Source organism: Triturus cristatus, chromosome 4_1, assembly GCF_964204655.1.
Source record: "Triturus cristatus chromosome 4_1, aTriCri1.1, whole genome shotgun sequence".
NCBI lineage: Eukaryota > Metazoa > Chordata > Amphibia > Caudata > Salamandridae > Triturus > Triturus cristatus.
In genome coordinates, this window is record NC_140585.1 from 781,614,664 (window position 1) to 781,629,671 (window position 15,008).

The 15,008-nt window shown below is 46.6% G+C and overlaps 1 protein-coding gene and 1 pseudogene across 2 annotated transcripts in view; one reads left to right on the forward strand and one right to left on the reverse strand.

Moving 5' to 3' along the window:
* Positions 1–15,008, forward strand: part of MON2 (MON2 regulator of endosome-to-Golgi trafficking) — a 1,036,128-nt gene that overhangs the window by 68,154 nt on the left and 952,966 nt on the right. The gene's annotated exons all lie outside the window — the stretch shown is intronic.
* Positions 2,182–2,335, reverse strand: LOC146855522 (5.8S ribosomal RNA; annotated as a pseudogene).

Below are 15,008 nucleotides of genomic sequence, written 5' to 3' on the forward strand. Positions count from 1 at the left end.
ATGTACCATGCAATATTCTAATTTCCTACTATTAGTATGCGTACTCAAGTTAGTTTACAATTAATATAGCCATGCAAAGTGCAATTCCCACGTGTAATTCTTGTTAGTATGATTGATAAGTATTTCACTGCAAACCAATTAATAAGATTACTATTAGTTAATTATTCAGATTAATATAAACATGCAGAATGGGGGGGGTATACAACATTTTGTACTACCCGCTCCAGCAAGGCGTCAGTTGGTCAACAAATGCCTTATAAAATTTGCAGGTGATTCGGAAGCGATTTAATAACTTCAGTTATCTCCTCCAACGTTACCGACAGGCATAATATTTAGTTTTGATGGGAGATTAAAGTACTTTTTTCCATAAAAATAAAACCTTAACTGGACATTATATTATTGTACCTTTTGGTTGACAGCGTGTTTACTTTGCTTGTTAATCATGGCCCCAGTTCCAAAACCCAACAAAATAGAATTAGAGTCTGATTCCAGTATCCCTACCTGAAGTATTCAGGCGACCAGTTTGCAATGAGCAGTGACCCCAGGACACTCCTGCAAGAGCATCAAGGTGGTGCCGAGAGGCAGGGGCTAGGACAGGTGGTAGGAAATGCACTGCGACGTGGACAGCAAACTCACCATGAAATGCCAGATCAGCACATTCTCTTGTGCCTGCTTACACACACCCTTCGGATGCTCCAAAACATCTTCAGATGGCTCCCCGTCAACATCAGAAAAGCAGTCATTTAGGCCATAGTCACCACCCGGCCAGACTGCGGCAATGCTTTCTTCGCCGTGATCACCATCCAACTCCTGAAAAGACTCCAGATGATATAGAAGTACGCTGCCATACTCGTCCACGGCCTCCCTAAAAAGGCCCACATCCCTCTCCACCTTAAGAACTTACACTTGCTCCCCATCCAGAAAAGGTACCAATTCAAGATGCTGATGCACATCTACAAGGCCCTTCATGACCAAGGACCAGCGTACATCAGCCACTGTCTGAACCTCCACCAACACTCCAGACACCTGTGCTCTGCCTCCCTCGCTCACACTCCCTGCATCCACCGAAGCTACAGTGGAGGACCCTCCTTTGCCCATCTCAACACCAAGTCCTGGAACAACTTTGCGCCTTCACTTCTGAACCTCATCCTCTCTCTCAGAATTCAGAAAGGGTCTCAAGATTTGGCTTTGGATTTGGCTTTTCGACTGAACCTACCTTAGCAGCAAGAGCCTAGCGCCTAGATACTCTCACAGGTGATAAGCTGCGCTGTACAAATCCGAGTTTATTGATTGTTTGAAATGCACTCTGTGCGGGCTGGGTGCACCCAAGCGGCAATCTCGCAGAGAGGATCCACTCTCCTGGGAGACTGGCCTTCCCACCATGTTGAATCCTCCGGGCATGGACCCCACCAGTTTACCTCTTTATGGTTTCGTGCCCACTTGAACTCTGTCTTCAAAGTTCCTTTTCAACTTTTCCTTATGGTACCTGTCGGCTATCGGTCTTGTGACCGTTTTCAGCCATAGATGGTGTTTACTACCCACTTTCGGCTGAGTTCCAAAGCAACCTGACTTTGATCTAGCAGTGTCTGTTAGGTTAGCCATGATTAGAAGTACGCCACAATATCCACGCCACCCCTAGATGGGAATTTGAGGCTGGGATCTTTCCTTTTTGCTCTCCGTTGCTCAGGGAATTCTGTTCATTTTCCTCTGCTTAGTAGTTTACTTAAATTCAGCGCGTTGCCATGTCCGATCTGAGCTCATAGTCGGATACTCAAGTGTGGGGGACCTCCGACGGATCCCTTAGATGCAGGGGGAGGTCACAGCTGTTCATCTAGTCCTTGATTAGAGACTGAAGCCTATGGGGACCAGTGTGGAAAGCAGCACCTGTGGGCAGGCAGTGAATGCCTGTGGTGGTGCGCCTAGGCAGCCATGGGACACCACAGGCAGCCACATGTGTCATGCAGCCAGGCACCCCAGGTTGTGCCTGGGGTGGACTGGTCGCCTGCCTTCTCCACCAAGTTGGGGGAGAACCAGGCATGCCTGCAGTGTACCTCTATGACAGGACCCGGGGGATAGGCGATGGGGGGAGCGGGATCGACCTTAGGGGGACGAAGCGAGCAGAGCCCACTGCGACTGCCCCAGCGGCGTGTTAGAAGAGCCCAAGGGCAATAGATGTTCAAGCGACCCTCAGACAGGTGAAGCCCAGGGAGGAACATGAGGCCACAAGGTGTGGTTGAAGTGTCTTTGGTCAATGTGTACTGCAGTTCATACTAATTCTCGCAGCTAGCGGTGTTCTTCATCAACAATTGAGCCTAGTGATCCGCCCCAAGATGCAGGTTGAGTGAGCGAGTGGCTCTCATAGGAGCGGAGTCAGGAAACCCTGCTGCTGGCCCTGCTGGAAGCGTGGGGAGGAACCGCGTGAGTCTTCAAACTCTTAGCCTGGCCGCAGGGACCAGGCAAACCTGATATCTGACAACGAGGAAGATTAGCCCCATCTGCACATCAGGCGTGCACAGCCCGGTGGGAGCCAGGGCTCGACTCCTGCACGTTGAAAGTCCTCTACTTATATGCTAAATCTGAGCCATGCTGGCGGGTTGCGGGCACTCTTGTCCTGGTAGGAGGTGCCAGAAAAAAAGTCTACCGCGGCCCGGAGGGGCCGCGGTGGATTGCAAGCCTGGTTTCCTCGTGCGTCGGTCAGGTTCACCTGTATGGAGGAGCCTGCACCCAAGCACCCAGCAGCCGTGGAGCGCTCTGCTGGCCAGGGGGCATGAGGGAATGGCCAGGCCCTGTGCCTTTGGTTTCGTCTGGCAGGTGGCTGAGGGTTTGGGCTGGCACCGTCAGTCACATGGGCCTCTTTATTGTTAATGCTCTATCCACAGATTCACCTTCGGAATCTAGATTGTCAAGTGTGATAGTCTTCTTGGCACTCCGCCAGGGCTTTTGCCGACCCTGGTGGGGCTGCTCCGAGGATCATACGAAACCATCCCATTGGTATTAGCGACTGTGTATGCACAGGGCAGGGACTCATGCTTGTGACCCGCACTTACTGGGAATTCCTTGATTATGGGAAATGCAATTCCTATCACAAATAGGGTCGAACCATTACCTGCACCTGTTGGGGAAAAGTAGACACGCGCTGGACTGCTCAGTGTAGCATAGAGGTGTCTTGTTTGTTATTGGAATTAACCAGACAAATCGCTCAACCAACTAAGAATGGCGGTGTACAGCTACCCACAGAATCGAGAAGGAGCTATCAATCTGCCAATCCTTTCCGTGTCCAGGTTTTCTGTGTTGAGCCAAATTAAGCTGCAGGCTCCACTCCTTGATTGGTCTTTCTGGCAATTCTGCAACCATACTCCCCCCTCCAAACCCCCAGGACTTTGGTTTCCTGGAAGCTGCTCAGCAGGTCATCTGAATAATACTGCTAGATTGCTAGTCGACATCGTTTATGATCGGAACTACAAAAAGTTATCTAATTATATTCGAACCTCTGTCTATTGTGCTTTAATCATGAAAAGGACTTACCTTAGGGAATGTGGGTGATTATCCAGATGACTATGAAGAAGACAAGCAGGCTGCAGAACTTCAGTCATAGTGTTAAGCTACTGGTAAATTAGTTATTTTGTTTCACCTTGGTTTATTCTTATCTCCCATCCTTTGGAGGGGTTGTGGACAGGTGGAAAAGGGGGCTGATGTTTAGTTTGCTACAGTTGTGCCACCAATCAGGGTGCTAGGTTCTCTCTCTCTGCCCACTTCTACTTCACTGAGAACTGGTTATGGGTTTCATTTGTTTTTAGAGTGGACTATTTTAATTTTGTTTAATGTATTTATGTGGCACTTTATAGGAAATAACACGATGCAAATAAGAGTAGCATCAATATTACTGTAATGGTGGGATGGAAGCGATACAAATTAACTATGTTACAGCTGCAAGCAAAATGTTGAATATACAAGCAGATCAGACTGACTGAGGCAGCACATTCTAAAGTGTGATGGCATTGAGAGAAATAACAAAGTGGGCTTGGAGGTACTGATTAGTCCAGCTGCCTGACCAGAGTTTGAGTCTTGTCAGAATAATGAGAGAAATATGAAGGGATAAGTAAGTGGGACAAGCCAGTGGGACAAGCCAGTTAACATTTTACAAGTGGAAGAGGAAATGAACTAATTTTAAAGATGATGAAGAAGTAGCCAATAGATAGAAGAAAACTATACTGCAATGTGAGCACTAAGTGGAAGTGAAAGCGCTGCTGATATCGGAAATAATTTACTAAAGTGATGATCAAGTGCATGCAGGAAGCCAGGAGATTAAAATAGGGTATGAATAAACCTCTGTGTAGCTTGGAATGTGATGATAGATTTGATTCTACATATAGATTGTAATCATCAGCTCCCTTATTATAGAGAAATGTGAAAAATGTTATGCCTGTTTGTTTTGTGTTAAATCCTTGTTAATTTTTGTAGTAGTTATGTGTGTGTGGGTATGTGTCAAAGCTGTTTTCCATATGCCTGTTGGTTACTAGGAAAACCCTTTGAGATCGGAGGGACAAATGATTATTCTCATTGTTTCAAGCACCAGTGGTCATATTCCAAACATATATGCAATGGCATGTTTTGTACATTACTGTGAACTTTATAAAACAGCACATTTGCTAGAACCTTCTGAAAATATAGACATCACACAGTGCCTCTCATCTTAGAAAAAGAAGTCCTTTGTAAATATGTGTGACCGATTTTATATATAGCCCCAATCCATTCTAATTTCATCATAGGTTATTTGTTAAACGTGTAGGAAGGAGGTGACGCACAATTCTAAGGAAATATGCCATCTCTGCTCTTCCCCTGATCAAATGTTTAACCCGTTCTCTGCGGCACAAATTTCCCTGCTGTGCGGGCGGATTTTCCGTGTGCGGAAATCGGACGGCGCCCACCATGACGTCAGATGGACAGTGGCCGTCCGATGCATGGAAGGCTTTAATCACAAGGCTCTTAGTTTACAAATATAGTATAAATCTAGTTGTTGAAAAACAGTCTGTTGTAATTAATGGAGCAGCTTGTTTGTTATTCTCATTAACGTTTTCTTCAGACCCCTATCAAATTGAAATGAGCCCTACAGGATTTGAAAGGTTGGGCTTTGATTGGCAGAAAAGTGACTTCACCAGATTCTTTTTAGGTCTCAGCTAGCGTTGCTGCGCACATGCGCAGCTCGCTCGGCGAGATTTAATGATATTGACTACTTTTAGAAAAGGGCTTTAAGTCCCGCCCCTCTTTCCTATTGGCCAGCGTCACCGTTTATGCTAAACGGTGGCCAGCCATTGGAAAAGAGCTTTCTATGTTGCCTCCCTTTGGCTTTTAGGGACGGCCTACTTGGACTCCCTCGCCTGCTTTCCTCCTGTCGCAAACGTTTTCTTAACTTTATGGGGCCATGTGTTTCAAACACATAGCCCCATAAAGACAAGCTCTGCGCGATCCTCTTTTGCTTTCGGGACCACGCTACCCCGCTCGCCCAAAGCAGAGAGAAAGAAGCATCCGTGCGCCGCACGTGTTTCCTCAAGTATGTGGGCCTTTGGCTCACTACTTTACACCAGTGTGCAAAGGAAAAATAAAGTAAATTCTTGCCCTTATATGATGTCCACTTACTAGAACGCAAACTTTACTCCATGGTCGTTTGTAGATAACATCCCTCCCTCTATTCGAATATCCTGAATGTGTCCACAGAAGTTAAAGCTTCTCAAACCTGCCTGATTCCCAAGCGCTTGTGCCGACTCTGGAGGCAGGCCCGGGCGCTTGTGATGCGGGGGTGACGGGCCCGCCCTGGGAGGGGCGAGGGGAGGCACTGACCTGCCCCGGGGAGGGCAGCCGAAAGGGAGGACCGAAAGCCGCCGCCATCCCGGAAACACGCACCATACCAAATACACACCAAAGCGTGGCCCAAGCAGGCCTGGAAAGGGGCTTAAGTAGCGCGAGAGACTCACGAGAAGTGCGCGGAGCCGGGCTGGGAGCAACGCGTGGCCACGCCTTCAGAGCCTTCCCGGTGAGTGACCCAGTGGGGAAGGGCCGCCAGGAGGTGAGGGAGAGAGCGCCTGTGGTGAGGACCGTTTCTAGGGGAGAAGGAGGTGAAGTGGCGAGGGAGAGCGCAGGCCTCTGGCAGGAAGAGGAGAGGCCGGGCAGTGGAGGCAGAAGGGGTGCGAGGCTCAGCCGCCCAGGGACCCCCTCTCCCTTCTTTGTGACATCCTTAGCTACTCCTATGTGTAAGCCAGCAGAAGTAACATCCTTACGGTGAGAAAACTACAAGTCCCAGAATGCATTGTGCTCTTGGCTAAGATACCAGACTGGTGAGTCGTTGGTAGATGCAAGGGGCGTGAAATAGGGGAAAGCAGTGGTACGGGGAAGGGACAGACGGGGGTGTGAGAAAGCAGGGGGCAGCGGTGGACAGTGGATGATTATTTTTGCAGTTTTATATAGCGCAACTCAACCCGAATGAATTGAAGGACTTTACATGAGCATCATTCATTGTCGCACATGCCCCTGCTGGTATTTTCAACAAATGCTGCACGTTCTGGAAACTAGTTTCGTTTTCACTAGTATGAGCAGAAGCTTAGAAACGGAAATGTGCAAACTGAAAAACAGGACGTCCTCAAAGTGTCACAAAGTTTATTCACTTGGCAGCAATGGGTGAAAGAGTAGGACTGGAAAGAAGTCCGATCAAAGCAAAGGCACAGTAATGAACTTGGGTGTGGGGAGGTGAACAGGTACGGAATGGGGATAAAGGGATAGATAGTTGCACTGGGGTAGGTCACATAAGAAGGCAGATGTTTGAAAAGGAGGATGGTGGTCTCAAGGGAGAGGAGCTGGTAGCCCTCGATGACAACATCTTGAAGTTTGTTTGACACAGTACAGAATAAAATGCCCTTTGCCAGGAAGCTGTTTTGAAAGAAGGTTCTGTAGAGACAGGCGTCTTTGAAGAGGGACATGCATACAAGAGCCTGGAGAAATGAGGACGATGGGACATCTATGTCCCTCTATTAGTGAAAAAAGTGACTGAAGACCAACAGGTAGTTGTCAACTCACCCATATTTGGCAGGTGTCACCTTCTTTTTACTTCGGTTCACCCGCCTCACAAACCATAGAGTGTAATAGGGTCACCTGCTTTTCAAATCAATATTACCCTCCAAAGAAGCGTTTAATTTGGCATTCACCTTAATGGGATTACCCCTCAAGTGGTTGACAGTTGTTACATCATACAGTGAATTCGAAGTCCAATTGAGTGTCCAGTCTGACACTGTAGACTGGATATGTATGTACACGCAGGATCTCTACTGACCTACTGTAGGAGCTGTGATATTTCACGGACACTAAACAATTATGTGCTTAGTTGGGTTGCTGTATAAACCAGCGTGACCCTGTAGTTGTACTAATCAACATCACACAGATGTTTGTTTGGAATTTGACCTTTCCACTGTCCCTGCAGACTTAAATACGAATGAACCTGTTCCTGCGGAACCCACAAACTGGTCCTGAAATTGGGTAATTCAGTGATTTTCCCCGAAGTATTCCTGTGGGCCCCACAAACATGTCCTGAAGTTATTTGACTGTCCCTTGTAACATGGCGCCTGTCAGCCCCCCACAAAGGTCCTGTATTTAGTTTGTTCAGTAATCTTCTCTGATGTATAGCCTCGGGGCCCGCAGAATGTCCTGAAATTGGGCTGTTCAACAATACCCTCTAATTCTCGCTGTTTTGCACACCAGAAAGGTCCTGAAGTTTAGTTATTCAGCAGCCCTCTTCTGATGCATCTTCTGTGGTCCCCACATATCCTGACATTAGGTTAGTCAGTCATCCTCTTTGCTATTTTGCTTGTGGGCACTCCTTCCCCAAGATAGGCCATGGCATTAGTTTATTCAGTGACCACAACCTACTTTGTTAAATTAATTCCATCTCCTCATATGAATTGCCTGTGGGCGCCACAGACGTGCCTTTAAATTAGGTTCAATCCCCTCTGATGTATTGCTTGTTGTCCCCCTAAATGTGCTCCTGATGTCAGCTATTCAGTGATTTCCTCCGTGAAGTATTACCTGTGGGTCCGTAAGATATATCTTTAAGGTAGGTCTGATCCCCTCTCATGTGTCAGTTTTTGGGTCCCACAGACATAACCTGACATGCGGTTAGTCAATGATGTGTGGGCCCCACAGAAATGCCTTTAAGTTATTTAATCCACCAATTCATCCCTTGTGGACCCCACATGCATGTTCTGAAGTTCTTTGCCTGCGGGCTCCACTTGCAACTAGCGAAATAAGGTTAGTTGATTAGTCCAGCTAATGTATGGCAGAAGTTGTTTTATTCTATGGCCTCATGGAAATAATGCTATTATTTCAGTCTTTACTTGACAACTACTTGACAACTACTCTTGTGTTGTGTTTTTTTTTTTTTTTGCTGTGACTACTACTTTTTGTTGTATACTTAATTTTACTGTACAATACCATTAGCAAAGCAAATGGCTCTAACTTAATAAAAGGCTTGTTTTATATTCTGTTTATTGGCAGTGTGAAATGCACCAATACAATTGGAAATGCATTTTGTGAAATTCTACGTGCGGGCAAAGGTCAGGAAGTCACATTGAAGATGTGTATCATAATAATAATAATACAGTTATATAAAGGAGTCAATCTCTTTTACTGGTGTTACATGTGTCATCACCCTGTCATCACCCTCTTGTTTGAATGTCCAGGCAGAAAGTGAAGCAGAACATCTAGATCCTTAATCTTCCTCAGGGGCCTCATATCTTCTCAAACCTTTTAGTGGCAGCCATGCCCCTGGGAGACAAAGATTTCAGCTCCCATACACCAGTCCGTATCCTTAGTCCATTGGTCGAGCAAGTGACGCGTAGGTAAACTCCACAGTTGTGCTATTTTGTACGAGTCACCATCATTCCCATATTGTATAATATTTTTTGATACCTTGTATCGTCCTGTTCTCCCTATACTCCAAGAACGCACAATATTTGATCCAGAGGCAGTGGTAAAGTTGTGACCGTGTTTAGACACTCCACCAGCTCATCAATTGGGATTGAACCCCCTGGCAGTCCCATATCGTGTACATAGATGTTCCCACACAGCCACAGCCTCAGAGACCATCCTTACTATTGATTCACCTCATTTTAATCAGTGGGTCCCTTGTATATGATTTGATTTGATTGATTTGATTTATCTATTTGTATAGCGCGCGATTGCCCGAGGGCGTCTTGGCGCTGAGATATACCACTGGGTCTGATGATGTTGACTACAGATGTGTGGAGAAAAGCCATGTTTTGACTTCCTTTCTGAAGATTTCAGGGATGGACTAGTTTTTAGGTCTCGGCTAGCGAAGGCTGCGCTTGCGCAGTCTCGCTCGCGAGATTTAATGAGTTTGAGAAGAGGGGCTTGCACCCGCCCCTTTTCTCTCCTGTTCTCCATTGGCTGGCCTCTTAAATGCTGGCCAGCCACTGGAGAAGAGGTCCAGTCACTCCGATTATGCCCCGTCCTTTTCGGATCGGGGGGCGTGTTTTTTGCGAGAAGTCTCAGGGAGGAGACAACAGCAAAACACGCCCCCCAATCCGAAAAGGACACTCCCTTTCTCCGAGGCATTTTCTGCTGTGCCTCGGAGAAAGGCGGTGGTGTCCCGGCGTTGCTCCCTCACCTGATCTCCTACTGTACGGCAGGAGCTCTGTGCTTGGCCGCTGAGGTGACTTGATGATTTTTCTTTCTTCAGAAAGGAACAGAAGTAAACGAGCCTCCAACGCACCAGTGAAACGAAACAGACGAGGAGCAGCGGAGAAACGAAACTTACTGCTGGGCGCGGTAGATTAACGAGAGAATGCTGAGTGTGCTTCTGCCGCCGGTGGGCGGGGCATTGGCGAGGAGGAACCACACACAACAGGACATCCACCCTCTCACAACTTCCACTGCCTCGCCCCCTGTGATCGGATCCACGCCGCGAGAGCCTGCCCTGACAATAAACGAGAATTATTTATAGCCTAACAGTTACCGGGCCGGCGGCTGCCTATTTCAATTATGACTTAGAAAACAAAAGCGGAGAATACCCTGCTCGCGCTTACTTTTTGCTGCAATTTAACGGGCGCTTGTGGCCGCAATCAGAAGTACGAAAAACCCCAAGTCTGCTGGAAGCAGCGTGCCTCAACTCTCCAGGAGACTCCAGGCCGGCCTGGACACGTGCGTGCAGCAGCATTCGCAAGCATTGCGCCTGCACTACAGCCGCCGTGCCGCCCCGAAAATAGTGCCGCCTGGGGCGGACCGCCCCCCCCCCCAGCTACGCCTGTAGCATCCAGGTTGCCGGTCGTCGTCGGCAGAAGTGGGGGCATTGCCACGGGATACCTGTTGCCCTTCCGTGTGGGTTATGGTCAAGGAGCGCTGAGCGTCGTCAGTAACATTACGACACGAGACAGCCTCCAGGTGTTGTATTTGGTCTTCGAGCTCAGTCACCCCCAGTAGGCGTTGGGACTCGACTTGGCGGACGTACCCCTTAAGATGGCCACACAACAAGGGCTTGGTGGCTGCCCACAGCTTCATCACCAATGCCTCCGACCCAATATTAAGCTATTCCACTTGCCTTCCCCTGTCCTCATTGCAGAGCTCTGTACAGTATAATTTCCGTGTGTTCTCCCTCTGTCCACACTAATTACTGTGCTGCTATAAATATCTCCCTATGCTGTCCACCCTCTGTGGTAATGGCGTCCCTTCCGGTAGGTGTGGCACACGTGGGTTTTTCTTCGCGCGTGGCCAGGGATCACACCGTAGCGATGGTATGCTTTTCTGGGGGAGGGGGCAGTTGATTACTTGGCACCAGAGCTCTGCAGTTTCTGGTATCCCTGGTTATGTGTGTCGACACCAATGTGCACGCGGGCCCCCACCCACAACTCTCGCGTGACAAGAGGTCGAGACGCCGCATCTGGTGTAGATTCAAGCAAGAAGCAAGCCCTCGCTTCACAATGCGCCAGAAAGGCGCAGCTTGACACCCAGGATGGTGCTGAATGTGACTGGGCCGGCTTTGCCAGAGAAGGTGATAGCCCGCACTATGAATGTGTCATGTAACGCAACTGGTGCTCCTGTAAAGCACTCTAATACCTTTGGGTCGAGCTCGCGCTATATAAAACTGTGGAAAAAATATATATATATTGTTGTATGCATTATATCACGTCGGTTTAATCACATTCACTACATAAACATAGCCACCACATCGCAGGGTAATAGTTATCCTAGTTTCATGCCCCCACAAGCCATCCCTGCAAAGGGACCTTTATCACTAGTGAAAAAGAGGAATAGGAACAGTCTTTCTTCCGGCCTCTCTGGTTACAGCTTGTGTTCATTTGACCCGCTCTTTTCAAATGAATTTGAGAACTACAAAGTAAGATATATTTTAGCGTTGCCTTAAAGCTGCTTGTAGCATTCCGTTACTTATCAGTTTAGTGGTTTATCTATCTGTCTGTCTGTCCACTCTTCGGTCTGATAGTCAGTTCCTCCATTTGCGTGTCTGTGGTCACTGTTTGAGTTTATGTATATGCGGGTGCCTGTGTATGTGTTTTTGTTTATGTGCGTGAGTGAACACAGGTTATTAGTTTGCTGCTGTTCTGTGTGCTTGGGGATACACGTGTATGCCTTTTGATCTTTGCTTACGTACATCTTCTGTGTGTGTATGTAGCAGTATATCTGCATGTGTATTGTTCATCTGTGTCCATACTATACATAAACTCTAGACCTCTTGGCTTTATCAGTGCAAGCTTACTTGGTCACTTCCTTTCCCTCAAATCAGAACTAACCCCTGGAGAAATGGCCAGGTATGCACCTGGTCTTCAGAGAGCTGCTGGTGACAATCCCTCTGGGCTGGCACGGCCTGTTAACCTTCCCAGGCGGATTACAAAGTTCACTAATGCTGTCCATGAGTTCTTTGAACTAATTAAAATAAGCATTTGCAATGCAATATATCTCACATTTGTGAGAGTATGAGCTATTGGCATTGTAAAGGACAATGCCTTTTATTTATGTGATTTGAAAACCTGCAAATGGTGCTTAAACACGCCCTTTGTATTTATAGTCCTTACTTACGAGAAGCAAGGGTGGCAGTAAAACAGGAGCAGTTACGGTCATCCTTGCTTCTCGTAAGCAACCACTACGTACAAAGTGCCTGTTTACTCACGGCTTGTTTTTTTTAGAGTTTGAGATCGGAACAGTTCTGCCAATGTATGGGGTACCTTATTATTTATAGGCGGTACCCTGTGTAGAGTATTCAGCCTGTTGCATACTAAGGAACGAGAGGGACAGTACCACCCGGGGCACACTTCTGGAGACTCTATAACCCGCCGCTCCTCACTGTGTCCCCAGAACCCCTCCTTCCCCACTAACACCTGATGCGTTGCATCACTGTGGCACACTGCACAGAATATTAGGGGCACAGTAACCCTCTCTGCAATAGAACTGTACAACAAGCATTTACAATGCAACGGTCTCGGCATTGTTAAAGTTAGAGCTATTGCCATTGCTCATGACAATGCCGTTTCTTTAAATGTTTTAAAAACAAAAAACATAAACAAAAATAATGTCATGAGCAATGCCAATAGCTCTAACTTTACCAATGCCGAGACCATTGCATTGTAAATGCTTGTTATGTCTAGTGGTAGTTGGTTCCATATTCTTGCTGCGTGTACCAGGAAGCTTCTTCCGCCCCAGTTAGTTTTCCGAAATCTAGGGACCCTGATGCATTTCGTTTGGCTGGATCTGAGTAATCTGTTTGGCTCATTTAGTTGCAGATGTGATTTTAGAAATTGTGATCCAATTCCGTTTAGTGCCTTGTATGCCAAGCATAATGATTTAAAATGTATCCTACTTACAATTGGTAGCCAGTGCATGTTTTTTAGTTTATGGCTTACTTGTTCGAACTTCGGTATTCCTAGTATCAACCTGGCTGCTGCATTCTGCAGGCGTTGTAGCTTAAGTAGGATTTTCTTCCTTGCTCCGGCGTATAAGCCGTTCCCGTAATCCAGTCTGGACAAGGCTAGTGCTGTCACCACTGTCTTGCGTGAATCATACGGTAAGTACGGTAGAATCTTTTTGATCATTTTTAGAATGTACCAGAGTGACGAAGCTAGTTTGCTGGCTTGTGCGTCGAAAGAAAGGTTAGTGTCTAACATGATCCCTAGGTTTTTTACCTTTTCTGACGACTCTGGGCATCTTCCCATATCTTTAGGCCACCATATGGGGGACCATATGTTTGTGTCTCTTCCTAGTATCATGACCTCACTCTTGTCCCCGTTTAACTTTAAGCAATTCATTCTCATCCATTGACTGATTTTTGTCATGCAGATTTGAAATTTTTCTGCTGTGTCCTGTACCTCCTTGCTTATTGACACCACAATTTGGGTGTCGTCGGCGTAGGATATAGGAGTGAAGCCGTTGTTCCTTATTATTTGTGCAAGTGGAGCTACATATAAATTAAAAAGAGTAGGGCTCATCGATGAGCCCTGCGGGACTCCGCATGGTAGATTGAACAGCTTGGATTTCGCTTCTCCTAATTCTACTGAGAAAGTTCTGTTCTCTAGGTAGGAGGCTGTGAGAGCGCATGCTGTGTCATGTATGTATGCTGTTTTTAACCGTGTAATGAGGATTTCGTGGCTGACCGTATAGTAGACCCTAAGAAGAATTTTATGTTGTATCAACCTAAACCCCACCCTGTTCTCCTCCTCCCTGAGCTATTGGAGTGCCTCAATCCACTTAGTATCCGTTAGGTCTACAACTTCCCACTTTCAGACTTCCCTTAACCCATGCACCTGACATGCTATTGATTAGTTTTTTTAATATAAGAGAGATTGCTTTACTTTCCAAGTTTTCAGACAATATTCGATCTTCCAGTGGGTTGTAATCCTCTATTTTGGTGTTTTTAGGGATATCTTTTTGTGAAGGGCATGTTGAAGTCTCAAATAATGGAAAACTTCCCCTTCCGAGATTTCATATTCTTCGTTGAGGGACTGAAAGATCTTCATTGTAGTACCTCCCAATCATCACCTAATTTGCTGATAACTATTTGGTCCCACCTGTCAAAGCTGGTTAGTGATTCAGCCAATCGCTGAGTATCCCAGGGTGGTGTTTACTTTGTTAAAGCTGCTTGCCAACCTAACAATCATAGCCCCGTGTTCTGTAAAGGACAGACAAATTTAGGCAGTGCTATAATTTTAAACATAGCTACTCTGCCTAGCATCCAGCGACGGAGAGACTTTTATCTGCCTGCATCCTTTGTGAATGTATTAAGGATATTTTAAAGTTTCCGTTTAATGAGTCTTTTGTGAGCGCATTACAAATATAACTAAATAAAGAAAGCACTTATTATTTTACTGCGTCTTCACCCCCATTGAGCTCATAGGTTTCCAGCTTGTTAATGGATAGGTCACTGATTTGGCCCAGTCAATGGGAAACCCACTGTATCTACCAAATATCTGAATCATCTGCATTGCTCTATCCTCAGAGAGATCAGGATCAGTGACTTATAGCAAGATGTCATCAGCGTATTAGCAAATGTTCCTCCCATGCTGTGTCCCATCTAGGGTCATATATCAAAGGGTCCTTCCTCACCTAACATGCGAAGGACTCCATTGCTAGGGCGAAGATTAATAGGGATTGGGGCAGCCTAGCCTAGTCCGATACTCAACAGAAATTCCTTGGAATACTCTCCTTTTTCTTTTAAACAGGTATGCGGCTCATGATTGAGCAGCTTGGCCCATTGCATGTATTTGGGGCAAAAGTTAGTGTTTTCCATTATGTGGAACAAATAGGTCCACTCGAGACAATCAAAGGCATTGGATGTGTCTAGGGCTATTACTACCAATGGGTCCGAAGACGTAACCGCTTGTGCCATGCAGCCAAATGACTGCCTGAGATTTAGTCGGGTGTTCCATCCTGGAATAAATCCAGGCTGGTCCGGGTGCACTAGACTGCATACCACTCATGTTAGTTGAGTTGTATGGACCTTG